Below are 16519 nucleotides of genomic sequence, written 5' to 3' on the forward strand. Positions count from 1 at the left end.
TTTATTCACCAACCATAGAGTCATCAAGTAGATTCATCGTTAAAAGAGCTCAGTGAGTCTCGTTAAGTATAGTTCTGTCAGCTTCAAGTAAACAGAGATACAACCTGGAGTGTGATAGATTTTTTTGATGATCTAAAAATCTAAAATTTTCTTATTTCCATTAATATTTATTATAATATGTAAGACTGCGGTGCAGTTTTAATTTCCTTCTACCTCCTAGGCTTGAAGGTGCTATCTTTACACATCAGACCTACCTACTGTACACTATACTATCAGTTGCAATGCTAATTCCATATCATTTTTGAGGGAGAAGAACTTCACCAGTCAGGAATTACTCATCTGTGGTTGGTTAACTATCCTGCTGTATGGGAGCAGATGTAAGATAGTTAATATATGAATAAATATCCCAATGAAGAAGATATTAAATTGAAAGAGGTTTTTGCTTGCTGAACAGTCTGAATTACAGACAACAGTCAGATGCTTACAAAAGAAGTAGATGCAAATATTGTTCTTCTATACCCCGGTATGTATATAAGATGTAAGTAGAATATGAGATAATACTTCCTGCAATAATATTCTCATGCTTTTTTTTTCCACAAGGAGAAGTGCTAAGACAATAACACCGAGCAATGCTATTAAATTCATTTTCTGCAACTTAATTTCCTGTAGTTTAGAATATCATCAGATCTTGCATTCCAAGTAATTCTCTGTGTACTGTAAATTGGAAACTGTTTCACTGAGATCTCATGATGGTTGTTTTCCTAATCTATTGAGTTGTAGATGGAAATACTGATATTAGCTTTATTAGGTGTCTGTAGAGGGAAACATTTGGAATAGAATGGTTCATTCTGCTTAGCATAGTAGCAAAATGCAGATCTACTAGCCTTTAAAGAAGGTAGCTCAAAAGCTATTTTGCATTTATGTTGTCATTTTAAGGAAGTGTTCTAATAAAAATGTGTGAAGCCTATATGTCTATGATTATTTTTATACTTACAATACTATTGTGCAATGTCAGTAAATACTTCTGAGAAGTGGCCTGGTTTTCTCTGAGATGACAATAGCTGGCTATCGTGTAACAGGTAGCTGGTGCTCAGGAAGTCTCTGGAGGATCTGACCAAACTCCTAAACTGAATAACACACATACGGATTGATTATTCATTCAACTTCAAAAAAATTTCTTTATGTGGTAGTCTAATAATGAAAAATAACCTACATGAAATTAACTGCAAAACAAACTCTAGGAAAAAAATCAAATTTCAGTTATATTTCAGAATTATTAAGATGTACTCAGCAGATTTTGTATTAAAGGCTGATCTTAATTTGATTGCAAAAACCTTTGTCGAAAAATGCTTTCTTAAACAAAGTGTGTAAAATGCATTTTTTGAAGTATGAATGCTCAAAGCTAAAAGCAAACTTTAAATTATCTGCACAATGTAAAAGCACAAGTAGTCCTCCGGCGGCTAGTTTTGCAAATCACCTTTCTCTTAAATTGATCAGGATCTTGAAACTCACAGCTCAATCTAAGTCAGGTCTATACTTTGATCTGTGTTGGACTAGTTGATATGCAAGTCAGAAGATGATTTCATTATTCCATATGAATAAGCTGGGTGACTGAGTAATGCAGTATGAATTTCAAACTGTGTATTACCAATGCATTTGAATAATTTGCAAATGATTGTGTGCTAGTCAATTTAATTTGTAATTCTTTGGAAAGTTTATATTACTTTATTACAGCCTTTTGAACCTCCTGTAAAGAAGATCAGGCTAAGACTTAAAAATGCAATATCGAAAAGATTCTGTATTGAGACTCTCAGCTTTTGTGCCTCTGAATTTGTTTTACTAACACTGTAATTCAGGGAAGATCGCAAGCTGAGAGGTTATATTATGAGAAAATACTTACATGTGGTTAATAATTTGACTTACTCTAGGCAGTGTATCAAATGGGGTAGTAAGATGCAAAATGAAGTTAGAGTTCACCCTACATGCAAGGCAAGTTCAAATATGCAGGGTTTTGGTTTGAGAGATTGTGTTTTGTATCTTAAGTCTTCAAATCAATTTACATCTGTTTACTGGAATATTGAATGTTCATCCTTCAAAATTTTTATTTATTCTGTCAAAACTATTTCACATTCTGTTCTTTTTATTACTGACAAGAATGATCAGTGTAGGACGACCCTGCCTGAACTTCCTTAAAGAAGGTTAAATTGACTGGAAAAGATTTCTTATTTTAAATACTTGAAAGTAGAGCCATAGAGAGAGAGTGTATTTGTTGTCTTTGAATTTGTTCATGCTCTTCCCCCACCTCTTTTTTTAACAAGTTTTCCATTTCTGGGATTTATCTCAGGTTATGCCTTTGTATCTCACTTAATATCTAAAGTTATCCAGATAACTCATGTCGTTTAAATAGTGGCACATCTGGATCATCAAGTTCTGTAATGTTTGGGATTTAGCAATTTGGAATAAAAAATATGAAATTAGGGGTTTGACACACATGAGCAGGAAAGACTAGGTTTTCTTTCCATTGTAGGTTCAAATAGGGCAGTTTCTACGCATGTACAGTTAGATGGTCATAGTTATCACATGGATACTCAAGTCATGCCTTCTCTAGCTGTTTGTATCTAATTTCAGTTATCTCAAGAATATTTCTGTGCATAGAATATTAGAAAGTGATTAACAACTCAATGTGCTTTCATCACAAGGCTATTATTTTCAGTGCTTTGCTTGCTCAAAGCACTGGCAGCTGTGTGCTATTCTTCCATGAAGCAGCAGTGCAGTGTCTGGTCATTATACTCTCCTAATGTGTTAAATTATACCAATATCATAAAGCAATAGTGATTTAAAATATGAAACTGCTCAGTTAAAAAAATAAACTCCCCAGCAGCCCCCTAAGCCTTTCATAGGATGCAACAGATGTTAACTGAGACTGGGAGCCTATTATAATTTGGTCAAACATTCATTTCCTAAATTCCATTTATGATTTCAGCTTTTTGATCAAAAGAAGTAGATGGAGGAGTAGCAGATCACTTAATGATCCAGATCTTAATCAACTGTGGCTCCCACTCCCCTACACATGTACTGTGTGTGTGTCCTCCATGATGGAATGACATTATTATATTTCCTTTTTTGGTGTGGAACAGGAAAGGGTAAAAGACTTCAGGAGGGGTTACTGGTTATGCCTGTGAAGGTGGTGTAACTTACGGGCATAATAATTATTTACCTATGACCAGTATATTCACTTGAGTTATTTTGTACCAAATCCTACTGGAATGTATATCCCAGGGCATGACTGAATTGAAGTTCTTGCACCCAAGTAAATGGGAATTCAACATCTGCCATAAGGAACTATTTGAAAAGATTGGTAATATCAGTATGACTGAGGATTTCCCAACCTTGTCCTTATAATTTTTCACTTATAACCAGGCAAAAAGCCAAGCTGCCAGGAAAATTAGCTTGGAATAATAGCCAAGCACATCAGTTTATCAGGGAATAAGGGAAGATAATTAAAATGTTAGTAGTATAAGTCAGGTGTGTATGAAGGAATTCATATTTCTCTTCCCAGTACTGACAAACAAACAGTGATTTTTTTTTTTTCCAATGAGTTTGGGTTGCTAATTAAAAATATATAAGTTGACTAAGTTACTAAATTATGTAAAATTGATGTAGTTCCATGTCTGATGCAAAATATACTACTAGTTATATAGAAACAGGAAAACTATTTTTTTTTTTTTTTGGAGGAAGCTTTCAATTAGGGTTATTTAATCATAAAAATAATCAAAGAAGTTGGCCATCTAATAAAGCAACTAGAGGTGACAACATGTAATAATTAATTGTTGCTACTAGGACAGAAAAATTAATTGCATGGTTTATATTTCTAGCAGTTTTTCTTTTCACTTTATATAACTGCTCCCAGAAGCACTGAAGAGTTCTACAGTAAAGTTAAAAGATTCTGGTGCTTTCTTTGCAGGTGAATCAACTGCAGGGTGAGCGTAAACAGCACTGGCAAATATCGACATGTAAATGGAGAGCATGTTCCAGCCTATTTACTTTTAAAATCATTCTTAAGGTCTTTCACCTTACCACCTTGTACCACGAATCTGAAATACAAATAAATTTGGAACTGTGTTTTTGTTATTAAGTATTGATAAATACTAAAAAGAGAAAATGATTTGTGAAAATTAGTTTCTTGAATCGATGCTTTTTTTTATATGTACTAATTCAATGGAATGAAACACTCATTACTTTTTTAAGGGGATTTTAAAGAACCACTTGGAACATGAAATAAGTATTCACTGTATGTCCTACTGAAGGAAGAAAAGCATGATTCAAATCAGTTAGGCAGAAGCTAAGTATAACCTAGATCATTTGCATTCTTCAAGATGGCAGCAGTAAAGACATCTTGTCACTGTGTTGGAATCAGTTTACATTGAGTTGAATGATCCAGACCTGTACTTCCATGCCTTCGTTCTCTAATGTCCATTAGGAAGGACAAGAGATACTGATATTGCTTCAGTACTCAGAGAAAGTGACTTAAATGTTTTTAAATTCAGACTGTGTGGTGTTGTAGGAAAAACTTTGTTTTCCTGCATTTTATGTAGACTGTTTGCACAGTTTTAATTGATGTAAGAATATTAGATTTCTATTTTTATGGCTAGTTGGAATGCTGAATTCCCTCTGAATACAAATTACAACAACTTACAGGTAGCCTTTAGTATCAGTTGGCCATATTCATCTTATAATTATAACGCATTTGCAGACTCAGGCTTTCTGGATTAATGCGCTCCACCAGAGGCTACTGTTTGTGTTTAGCTGTATGCTTCTTAATACTATGATCTTGGATCACAGGAGGATTATCCCCTTTATGAATCTCAGTAAGATTTTTGCCATTGGAAACAGGTTGTTGTTTCCCTTCATAGGAGGATCAACTTGTTGACTTCCCTTGCTATCCTGAATATCTGTCTGAAATATCTTTTAAGAGTCCACACTGATAAAATAGCCTAGGAAGGCACTAATTCTTTTTAGGATCTTTTGTAATTCAGCACTTTACATAGCCAAAGGGACTATTGTGAGTAGGAAGAGAACTCAGAATTGCCATAATCCTATTTTTTTTTTGTCAACAAATATGTCTAAAAATAGATGTTTTGGGTCTTTTTTTTTTTTTCCTCACAGCATCATTAAAGTGCATTCCTTGAAAATGTGTCCTAGGTTCTGTACCATTTTATTAACATCAAGTGACCATTATCCCTAGAAGTATCAAAGTCCATCAAAGACTGAGTAAAAATGATGCAAGCAGCACCAGAATCTGATTCCGCTCTTGATGGAAGACTTGTAATATGCAATAACCTACAGGAACGTGTATAATCACTTTGCCACCAGTGGTGTGTTTGGAAGGGAAAATTGGGATTTCTTTACTTGGAGGCTCCTTTGGTTTGTTTTGTGAGCACTTTTGAGAATGCCTACCAGCTTCATTTGATTCACTAATGAATACTGCTCTTCATGGTATTGTTTTCTGATTTGGGGGTTCATGATTCTGGGTTGTTTTTTTTTTTTTTTTTTTTCTGTAAAAGGCAGAATTATATTGCAAACCTAAAAAGATAACGTAGCTTTGTTCTCTCAATTCATATTCCAATCTCATTTATTAAATATGAAATAGAAGTTAATTTGAGAGCTAAATTTAAACCATTTCCTGAAGTTTTACTTCAGAAGTTTTTTATTTTTAACCCATTTACTAAAAAGCAGAGGAAAAATAGGAATTTGATATCTTTTCTTAAAAGATTATAAGCTTGGGGAGAAAGTGTTTTTTGACAGTCGTCAGTCTTGCATGCCTTTCAGACTACTGAGATAAAATTTGGAAACAATATGGACATTAGCACCATTGTCTACATCTGCAGATGTGGTGGCTGTCACCCTCCTGTTAAGAATTTAATATTACAGCTGTTCTTATAATACTGGTTTCTCTAGAAGGATTCAGCTTTTGTAGTTAATATGCAACTGGTGGATGAGAAGGTGATTCTGTCTGAGTTTTCCTTTAAGATGATGATTCCCAGCTGGAGCAAATGAAAGATTTTAGAAATTCTTATCACAGTCATCAACTGAAAACAGATTGCTAACATATCTTTCTGTGTATTTGCAGAGCATTTTCACAGGTTCGCAAGGAAAGACAAGTTAATCTTGAATCCATTTACATGAATACTGAAGAACTCTAAAGACTTGCAGAGGGGCTATTATATCTAATATCTCCCAGTAATTCACAGCAATTTCTACGTGTAATTCAGTAATCCTGGTTTATCCCAGGGAACACAGAAACCTACAGAAGAACTTCTCCAAAAACAGAAGTATTCCTTCTGAATAAGCCCAGCTGTTAAGGTTTGTCAGCATCTTGTATATGTGTTTTGATGAGAGTGGTACCTGCAGTATGATTATGGTGCCTAATGTGGCAGTGCTCATGGAGTAATCATTAGTAATTCACAGTTTCTGGTCAGGAGTGCAGGTCTTAGCAGTGTCATTTAAAAAGCCAGACTCTGTAGTGGGCAGAGAAGGAAAAGCCCATAAGCACCTGAAACTTTATTAGAGGGGTCTGGAAATCGGAGGCAGTACTTCTAAGTTTCAAACCCACATCTTAAGCTGCTGTCAGGGTGTCTCTTCTTATTATGCTATGTATGCCCCTAACTTAGTGCAAGTGAAAACTGGAGCATGTAGCCTAAGGTAATGCAAGATAGCATCAGGATGAAAACGCATTTTCTTTCACTAAAATACTAATCTCTTATACTTGCCACTACCACATTGTACACAGTTACAAATGCCGTGTTATTCTCAGAGCATTTGCACCATAGGGTGGGGGGAATGTTCTTTATTCTGGTACTAATCAGAGGAGAAGGACTGTGAGAAGAGATGGAGGTTGTTAGCTGGTGATTACTTTGCTAGGAGTAGAAAAATGACAGAAGGCTGAAAAGGTCTGTTGATTCTGCTGTCCTGATAAGAGAAGGATCAAGCTGTAGGCAGCCTTATCAGTGGCCTTCTTGCTGAGCAGCAGCGCTATGAAACAAGTGAAGTACCCTCCAAGCAGGAAGGTGTGTCTTCCACAGAGCATTCATAAAATCAGCAAGAAAAAATGAAATGTAGCTTCATACAGTGCCCTCTGAGGGGGGGGGGGAATAAAAAAAAAAAATAATTAAGAGACATAAAGGATTTATTGGCTTCTCCTTGGGATACATGAATGTCTGTTTTCAGGGTATGTTGGCACAAAGCATTCAGAATGGAAATGTGGACTACTGGGAAGCTTTTAAAAGCACATCTCTGCCATTCAGTATACAACTGCATTACTCAGATTTATAAAACTAGGACTGGCCACTGATAGAGGAGATGAGTGGTAATGATGCACTACAAATGCTGTGGCTTGAGTATTGATGTATGAACAGCATGTCAGCGTTTGTCCTTTGTATTTGCAGTTCCTGAGGGAGTAAGGCAGGAACTGGACAGAAACCAAACCAAAATCTCATGCAAATGGACTGGGCACCTTTTAGATGTATACAGGAAGTATGAATAAGTGAATACATGGCTCTAAGTGATTACTAAAGCTTGGTTGCCTCAAGCAACTCAGTGGCTATGAAAGAGGCCAGAACTCTCTGGTTACCTATCAGAGTGGCTGCTGCCTCCATGGCTTGAAATACATGGCAGTTCTGCTGGCCAGGTAACAGTGACTAGTGGAGCTCTGTGTCTGCTTTCTGATTCTGTGAGTAGATAACTGGATCAAAGATGAGCATTGTGTGCACAACTGAATTTTTCATTAATTTCTCTGGAGAAAATAAAGCATTTAGATTCCTTAGAATCGCTGAGCTTTATAACAGTAAAGTGTTTCCTTTATCTGAACAATTTTATTTCATATTCAGGACACAGTTTGTTTTCATCAAATATATTGGCATATTGATCAGAATCTGAAGTTGGAGGTCCCGCTGGAATCTGCACAATGAATAAAACCTGAGAATGGCTCAATAAAACTGAATATAATGTAACATAGTTACATAAGTTACATTATAAACACTTCAAAGGTGCAATTTTTAAAAATTCATTATAATATGTATTACTCTTGACTGAATTCTGGTATGATAAATGTACCTGGGTATCCTGGCAAAACAGCATACAGGGACTATTACTTAATGCAAGTAAATGTTGTTACCAGTAGCAAGTTCTTTGTTTTGAAGTCCACACTGCTTCAGAAAATATTTCCCTAAGGCTCTACTAAGGACAAATTGGGTCTTTCTGTGATTGTTTTTGCTTAAGTATACATACACATTTACTCTGTACAAAGAGTCCAGGAAAGTAGCAAAATGACTTTGCAGTCTGCAATTCTTTTGACTTTGTTGTATTCATTATTTCTCAGGATGACCCATCCATCTTGTAATTCATGTTTCTTATGTTTGGATGCTAACTGGAGCTGATGCAAAATGAATATTATTTCATTGTCTTGCTGCACCATCCATACTCTCCTTTTCCTAATTCAGAAGCTTAAAGAGTATTTTTATCTTGAGAAGGTATCCTAAATAACATACATATATACCTGCCAGGTCTCCATTCACATTCTTTTCTAACTAGCTAAAAGTGCTGCATTATGTTTCCAACAGAAATTTCTGTACCAAATTTATAGTCTTTACTAAGTAATTTACTCTGCTGAGTAAAATTCTGAGTAAAATTATTTGGATCAGACTCTGTGGCTTTTACCATTAGAAGAAAAAATCACAACAATGAAAGACTAGGTGTAAGACTAACAAGATTAGTTTATTGGGCAACACTGTGTAACTCCTCTCTTGATGTAAATCACAAGCATCTCCCAGGTACCACTTCATAGAAATGCAATATTTGGGACTAAAAGCAGTTGTTGCAACACAATAGAAGGCCATGTTCAATAAATAAATGTCTTAGCTTGAGGGGCCTGCTTATGAGAGGGATTTACTTCCCTTTCATGCACTTATTGGTGAGATAAGTTTTGCCATAATGTTCAAATTCGCTTTGAGGAGAATGCCAGTGAAATGGTATTATTACCAAATAAATGCTAAACTTGCCTTTTTCAGTTACAGGCTCGTTCTTTCCAGGCCAGAGTAATAGAGCTTGTCTTGAACTGTGTGCTGGCATGAAAGATTAAGGGCTACTGGCTGGTGATTCCTGCCTTAATAACAGAAACAGAAGTTATTTTCACTTGCTCCTATGAAAGTAATAGAACAATGGGGATTAAAACTTTCATTGCTATTGGAAGGGACAATATCTCTTTATTGATCCAACCTTCCAAGTTGTGTTGTTTTGCCACATTCCTCAGTGTGTTTTCTAAACAAGTTACATAGATAATGGGAAAATTTTCTAGGTTTTCAAGGTATTTAAATACAATTGATCTTCCCATGTAAATCTAACATCTTGGACTATTTCTACTACACATCCATTTGGCATATAAAAGCAAGTCCTTATTAACCAAACACTTTGAAAATGAAGTTTTTTTTTTTTTTAAGACAACAGTCAATATCAAATATAGCCTTCTAGGTAACACTATGTTCCTTTTTCATTCAACTCTTTTAGACTAATGTGCAAAGATCAGTTAATCAGTTTTGCACCCTTGTGAAATACAGTGTTAAATTATTTGAAGTTGTTGGCTCAAACACAGTTTAGGGAGATTCCACAATAAATTATTTCATCTACTGTCTCAAGAATCTCTTTCTCTCAGCATTAAGAAAACTTAAGTTATTTATCTGGGCATATTGTATAAGGCTAACAGACAGATACATAGTGGGAATGTGAAAGAAGGACCAGAAAACCTTTCCATATCCTATTATTACAACTGTTGAATATCCTTCCACTGAAAAAACAGTTTTAGCTGGATGTGCTTTTTCGCTCTTTCATGATTATTTAAGCATGACTTGTTAGAAAGACTTCACCAAAAATATACTTTTTCCTCTCCTCATGAAATTTTAAACTAGATAGGTGCAGATTGTTGCATTTCTTATTACTGTCTATGCTTGTTTGGGGAACAGCTTATTGTTCAGAGTTTTCAGTACACTTCCTTTTAAGCAAAGTCTTGAATTCTATAATTAGTGAGCTTGCTTATTACTTCAGTTCTTTACCTTTGAAGCACAAACTTTATCTGAAGTGTTTCTGAAGTTCCCCTTGGAAAACTCCGGAAAAAAAAAAAAATAACAAATATGTGAAGTGTTTGTTTTTCTCTAGGAAAACAGAGGTTATCTTGTTTAAATCATACAGTAGGCTTAAGTAGACAATTTTCCACAATGAATTGGTCAGCCTAAAATTTCTGTAAGCGTTCACCCCGTGGTAAAGGTTGAATTTAAAGATGTTAATATCTTCTACATTTTTCTTGGTCTTCTTCCTACTACACATTTTGAATCTTAGGTTTCACATAGTTCTTCATGAAATTACTGTGGATATGTTATATATGTTTCAAATAATTTTCTAAGAAATACAAAACAACAAAATATTTTGAGAGCAAAGGCTTGTAAAGAAAATGTTTCCCAGCAAAGGATACTTTTCCTCTCCAGAAGACAGATTTTCTTGAAGATGATATGCCTCCTTACTTTTTGTAAGGTGTTTGCAGGAAATACATAACACATAGAATATTTTTCTGTCTCTGTAACTTCTTTATGCTTTATAAATGCTTTTTTTTTTTGCCAAGTTTGAATGAAAAATTGAATAATAAATGTCCACCACTGTCTCACTACATAAACTTCTGTACAAGTGAGGCAGTTAGTTGTTTGTGGATCACATTCTTTTCTTATGGTTCTGGTTTTAAATACTCTTGACTTTGGATCTGTTTATAGTGTTGCTAGCCACCAGAACAGAAACAGCGAGAAATCAGAACCATTGTTCCCTGTTTGCTTCTAATAAAAAGACCAAATTACTCAAAACCAGTATTTTGATTATGATTTTTTTCCAGCTAGCAGATTTATCATTTAGAATTTAGATTTTTTTAAACAACATTCAATACCTCCTTTTCCAGAGAAATTTCTGTGGTTTTCTTAGTGCTCAGGATAGTAGTACTGTGCTCAGAACTGCAAAGTTTAGAAGCAGAAGAATATTGTGAGTGGTCTTACTAACATTTGCCTGTTTCAAAGCTTTGCACATTCAAAATCATTCCTCCAGTCTTCTAGGGGGAAAAGAAAAAAAAAAAAAAGAGTTAAAATAAATGAAAAAGCTTTTAAAGAGTTATTTTCCACTATATATATATATATATGTCCCCTACCTTACTGTAGGCTTATAACCAGGCCATTTCAGACCTCCTTCTGTAATATCACAGTAGCTCAAAACTACAGATGAAGAAGCAGAAATTTTAGATGAACTCTTGTACTTATAAGGCAGAAAACACTGAGATTAAACACTATTGTTCTGCTTTAAAAAATAATGGCTGCAATATTACTAAAGCGCACTTTAGAAAAGTTAACATTTGACAGGTGTCTGCTTCCCTGAGGAGACATCACAGTGATATGAAAATAATGAACTAAAAATAATGATTTTGATTAGATACTAAGCATTCCAAAGAAAAAAAAATGTCATATAAAGCAGAATATAAGAAATATAAAATTTATATTACAGAAGTATACCAGCTAAAAATGCTGTTTGTATAAGAAAGTTGGAGCAATAAACTGAACATTCAGGGCAGTGTCTTGCAAAAAGTATCTGAAGTGACATTCTGTAGCTCTGCTCTAAATAATTTATTCCATCATCTTCAAGTCTCCAGATAATTCTGCCAGAATGGATAAGGGTTCTGTCAGGTTGGACTATGCTGTATTAAAAGCAAGAAAAACTCTTCTGCAATTAAGGCTTCCCTTGGCAGCCATCCTTCCCTAAGCTCTGGAGACTGTGCTAGAAGAATTAGTGAAAGACTGTGAAAGGCATAAACTACAAAGTATTCACAGCATCTCTTAGTCAGTCATGGATATCAGTTTAACTTATCATTTGTTCCACAGCCTTTTTTTTTTTTTCATAAGACTAACTTTTGTTTTCTCCATGTTTAGATAGATAAGGGAGTTTTCAGCCATGCTTCTTTGAACTCGAAGGGCTGAATAATCTTTCCCTCCGCTGTCTAGAATGCTCAGAAGTAGAAAAAAGAAACATATTGAGTATCTAGGGCATACCCATACCTGAAGGCATCATGGTTTTGTGATGTTGCTAGCATTCTAAGGGGGACCTTGCATGCTTTCTCATGCAATTGCAGGCCTGACGTGAGCATCCTCATTGAACTTATATTTTATAGGATCTCCCTCCTGTTTTAAACATGATCGTTACAGGACAGATGTGTTTCTGGGTTCTTAGCACTTATGGGCCTGATTTTCTCCTCATTCTTATCTACACAATTTCACACATCACGGATGTGGAATTCACTGTCTGAGGGGCAGGGGCAGGAATACTGGGCTGTATAATCAATGAATACACAGATGTTATAATTATGAGATATACTAGAGAGTTTGGCTAAGCAGGTTATTATACCAAAAAGAGAATAGAGAGAGTGCTTACCCTTATCCTGCACTTGCTGTAAAACTCCAAATGAGAGATCTCTAGAAAGAGATCCTTCCCCTGGTGGTCAGCTTTTAAATGGGTCTAGGAGAGGTGGAGCCAGGCTCCACCCCTTCCAGCAGCACAGGTGAATTGCCTTCACCTGTGCTCCCAGGGCTGACTCATTGCTCACCTCAGGTGATCAATCAGGGGTTCAGGTCGTGATTCAGTAGTTCCCATACACGGGCTTAACACATTTGTCTTAGCACACGAGAAGGGAAGGAATGGATATTCTGTCGCTAGTAGTGCACCTTCAAATGCATGCTGCCTTAGAAACACATGAATGCTAGTTGTATCATTTTGCATACTCTATGAAATCCTAGATGTTTAATCTATCATCACGCAGTGGCTCAACTTGCCAAAGGACATCTTGAACCAAAGTCCAGAGAATGGAGCATATAATTGAATCACTGATCACCAGCTGTCACAACAGTCCCCTCCTCCCCGAAACACTAATGAAAGGAAGCAAATGAGATAGCGTGGTTCAAACTTTTATTCTGACAACATCCCATTGTTGTGCTTTAGCACTGAGCCAAGCAGAATTGAAGAGAAATCATCTTCCTCATTACATTTTCCCAAAGCTTATTAAAAGCACTTGTGTGCTGCTGATATCATCACAGGAGCTGACTGAAACGTCAAAGATGAAGCCAAAATGTTGTTTGAGAAAATGTATGCAAATGTATGCAAAACAGCAAGAAAAATATATTGTCCTAACCTGAAAATCCCACAGTTTTTGCGTACCTGAGGAATCAGACAGATGTGACTCGAGATAATTGTGATCATAAGTATATTGATCATTCTATTACGATAGAGTATATGATCTTTTCATTATGGTCTCTCTCTAGAATCTAATCAATTAATAAAATCGCTCCAAAGTCTTATATTCTATTTATTTACTCATATGGAATTAAATCCCAGCTGCAGCACTGATCTGCTGGAGAATACACATAGAATTCAAACCTTCTCAATTATGATGCCTTCCAGATATGAAATAAGATGCATCCTTCCCCAAACACCTTGTTTTGTCTATGCTCTTACTACATATTACTATAGCCCCTGTAAAATGCAAAGTGGATGGCTGTAGTTGTTCTTACAGAAACATGGAAATATTTATTTTTCCTTAATGCAACTGGAATTTGGATATATATATATATATATATAATATATATATTAAATTACATTCTATGACCAAGTAGAGAATATGACAGTGTTATTTTAAAATGATGTACTTGAAATACAGGCATGTCTTCAGAGGGACCAGACTTCACTTTCTGGCTCTAGGAAATTGCTGTCCTACTGGGGGAGGCTACATGTCCATGGAATAGGCAAAGTCTTTGGAAGCTTGAATCAGTGAAAAGTAGTTGATGGGGAAGATCTAAACTTTCAGACAATTAAAACAAAAGGGGGAGAAGAGAAATGCATGGAGAATGATAAATAGGGACTTTTAACAATATATATAGTACTTTGATCAATTGCTACCTTATTTTTGAAAGCACTGATTGAAAATGATAACTCCTGTGCTACTGAAGCTGAACAAATAAGAAAAAAAAAGCTGTCAATCTGTGTGGCCATTGTTTCCCTTTGGTAGAAGGTTTAACATATGAAGCTGTGTCAAACTTTGATCTTAAAAAAACCAAAAAACTCTAATGGCATTCAACAAAAATGTTTTGAAAAAAATTAAAAGAACAAATATCCTTTCCACTTACATTTTTTTCTGAGACTGCATATTCTGAAGCAAACCCGTTATTGAGTCTCTGACAATGAAGGTAGATTGCTTTTAATGATTTATGTCAGCTGAATTAGAGGTGATTTACCACTGTTTTCTCTAAAACAACTGTCTGTAAAATAAGAAAAGATCTCTCTGGCTTTGTTTCTTATCAGAGAAAATCGTCATGGTGTTGAATTCATGTTTCTCAGAGCACTGTAGTACTTGTGTAATTTCAGTCACTTCAGCAGACTTAGATTTTTGTGTGTGGAGTTTTGGACAGGAATCAAATCACCGCTTTTCTTCAGAAAGATACACGCACTACTTTCTCAAAGGAAGATGTGAAGCTTTGCTGAACACAACTGAAACACTTGTAGCATGCAAATGCAGGCCAGAGCTATAAATAAGCTTTTCTTAGTGTGATTATTTGATCTGAATTTTGTCAGACCCTACAACATTAATTCCATATCTGCTAGTAAATTATATTCAGATAATGGAAAAAAAAAGTATAAGGAAAAAAAAAGAAAGTAGCTTGAGATTTTCTGGAGTATAAAATATAGATGCAAATTTCTTGTTTTCCCCTGCTTGCAGTTTATACTGTGTTGTTAATACCCTGTTGTTTTTTTAAAAAAGCTGAGCAGTGCTTACTGTGTGAAAAAATAATTGCAACCATCTAGATATGTGAGGAAAGAATTCAATTTCTGCCTATGAATTTAAATAGTGAGTAAAGATAGTTATCCTTCTGATATTTGATAAATGGAAAAAAGATTTAGTAATCTTGAGGTGAGATTGCTTTTCAGAGAGGATGACATTTATTACCTCAAGGACATATTTCAGAAAATCCCTATCCTTTATCCAGAGGTGATAGTTCTGTTCATCAGAGAAGAAGGCAACTGGGAAAAGAAAAGATTCATTATATTTTTGTGTGCTTGAGCAGGGGCTGCAATCGGTTTATTTCTGTAAAGGACATCAGTAGAATAACGAGCGTGTTCTGCAGAGCATGAAGTTTATCCAGAGAATATTTTCCCAACTTCTTTTCAGCTATGCAGTAAATTTGCTATGCTATAATTCTCATCTCATTATATAATTCTCATTCCTTAACAAAGAAACAACATATCTACTTGGTAGTTAGTTGGGACTTAATTCACATTCCTTCATCATCTCCCTAAAATCCCAGCCATTCTAAGAGGAGCAGAACTAATAATTTTCCTTGGAGTTTTGTCCTGTCTGCTATCTTCCCTCATGGGGCTTCAGCCCCATGTTCTCTCTGCATTTGTCCTCTTTTAATATACCTACCCTTGCCATACCTCCTCTATTTCCTGCCATTTCTACTATTATTTCTCTTCCTTCCCGCCTATATAACAAGTTGCTTTCCCCATCCAGCTGAGTATTCAACCACAGGTCATGTGCTTAATCCTGTACTGTGAGAATACTCACTGAGCTTGCATGCGGTATTCTCTTCCCTTGGCTGTGGGGAACTAATTCAGTTCTTCCTCTTCTTTAAAACATCTGAGACCTCCATCTCATTCACATTGATTGAAATTGGTCATGACAATAAAAATATTAGGAGAAAACTGTCAGATAAATAGTTCCATTACATAACTCTTCCTCTTTGTTAGAAAATCAGCCTAAAATGCAGAAAATACAGTGGGGTTGGAGTATGATGGTATTTAAGGTCCATTCCAACCTGAGCCACTCTATTATTCTATGATTCCATGAAAAAAAAAACATGCACTTTTCTTAGTGGAAAGAATTTGTCTATTTGAATGTAGCATTAAATCAAAATTGTGTATTATCAAGACATGCGTAAATATAGCAGAGTAAAAACTATCATACTATCCTTCTAAATGGCTACTGCCCTTATATGTGGTATCCTGCAGGTTAGTAATAAGCTCTTGGATTTAGTTCTGTTTACTTCTTCATACCGCAGGAGATAAGCCTCAGGTCTTTCTAGAGCACAGCTTTCACTTTCCCATGGTGCCCATAGACACTGTGAGAGAAGTACACTGGCTCAGCACATTTACCCCTAAATGATCCCATGTTATTCTAACTTCAAAGCCAACACTACAGATTTTTGGGCTTAGCTGAATAATGTTCATCTGGGGAGAAATTGCTGTCCCTTTCCACTGAGCACCTTTTCAATAGCCAAATTTCCTACCTTCAGCATTTTTGATCTGTTAGGAGGCTTTAATTTAGATTACACAACCTACATAACTGTTCAACCCTGAAGCTTGCTGCTTTTTTGGCACATGACAATGGTTTCTTGCTAAA

Source organism: Meleagris gallopavo, chromosome 3 (genome assembly GCF_905368555.1).
Source record: "Meleagris gallopavo chromosome 3, MGAL_WU_HG_1.1, whole genome shotgun sequence".
In the NCBI taxonomy this organism is placed as follows: domain Eukaryota; kingdom Metazoa; phylum Chordata; class Aves; order Galliformes; family Phasianidae; genus Meleagris; species Meleagris gallopavo.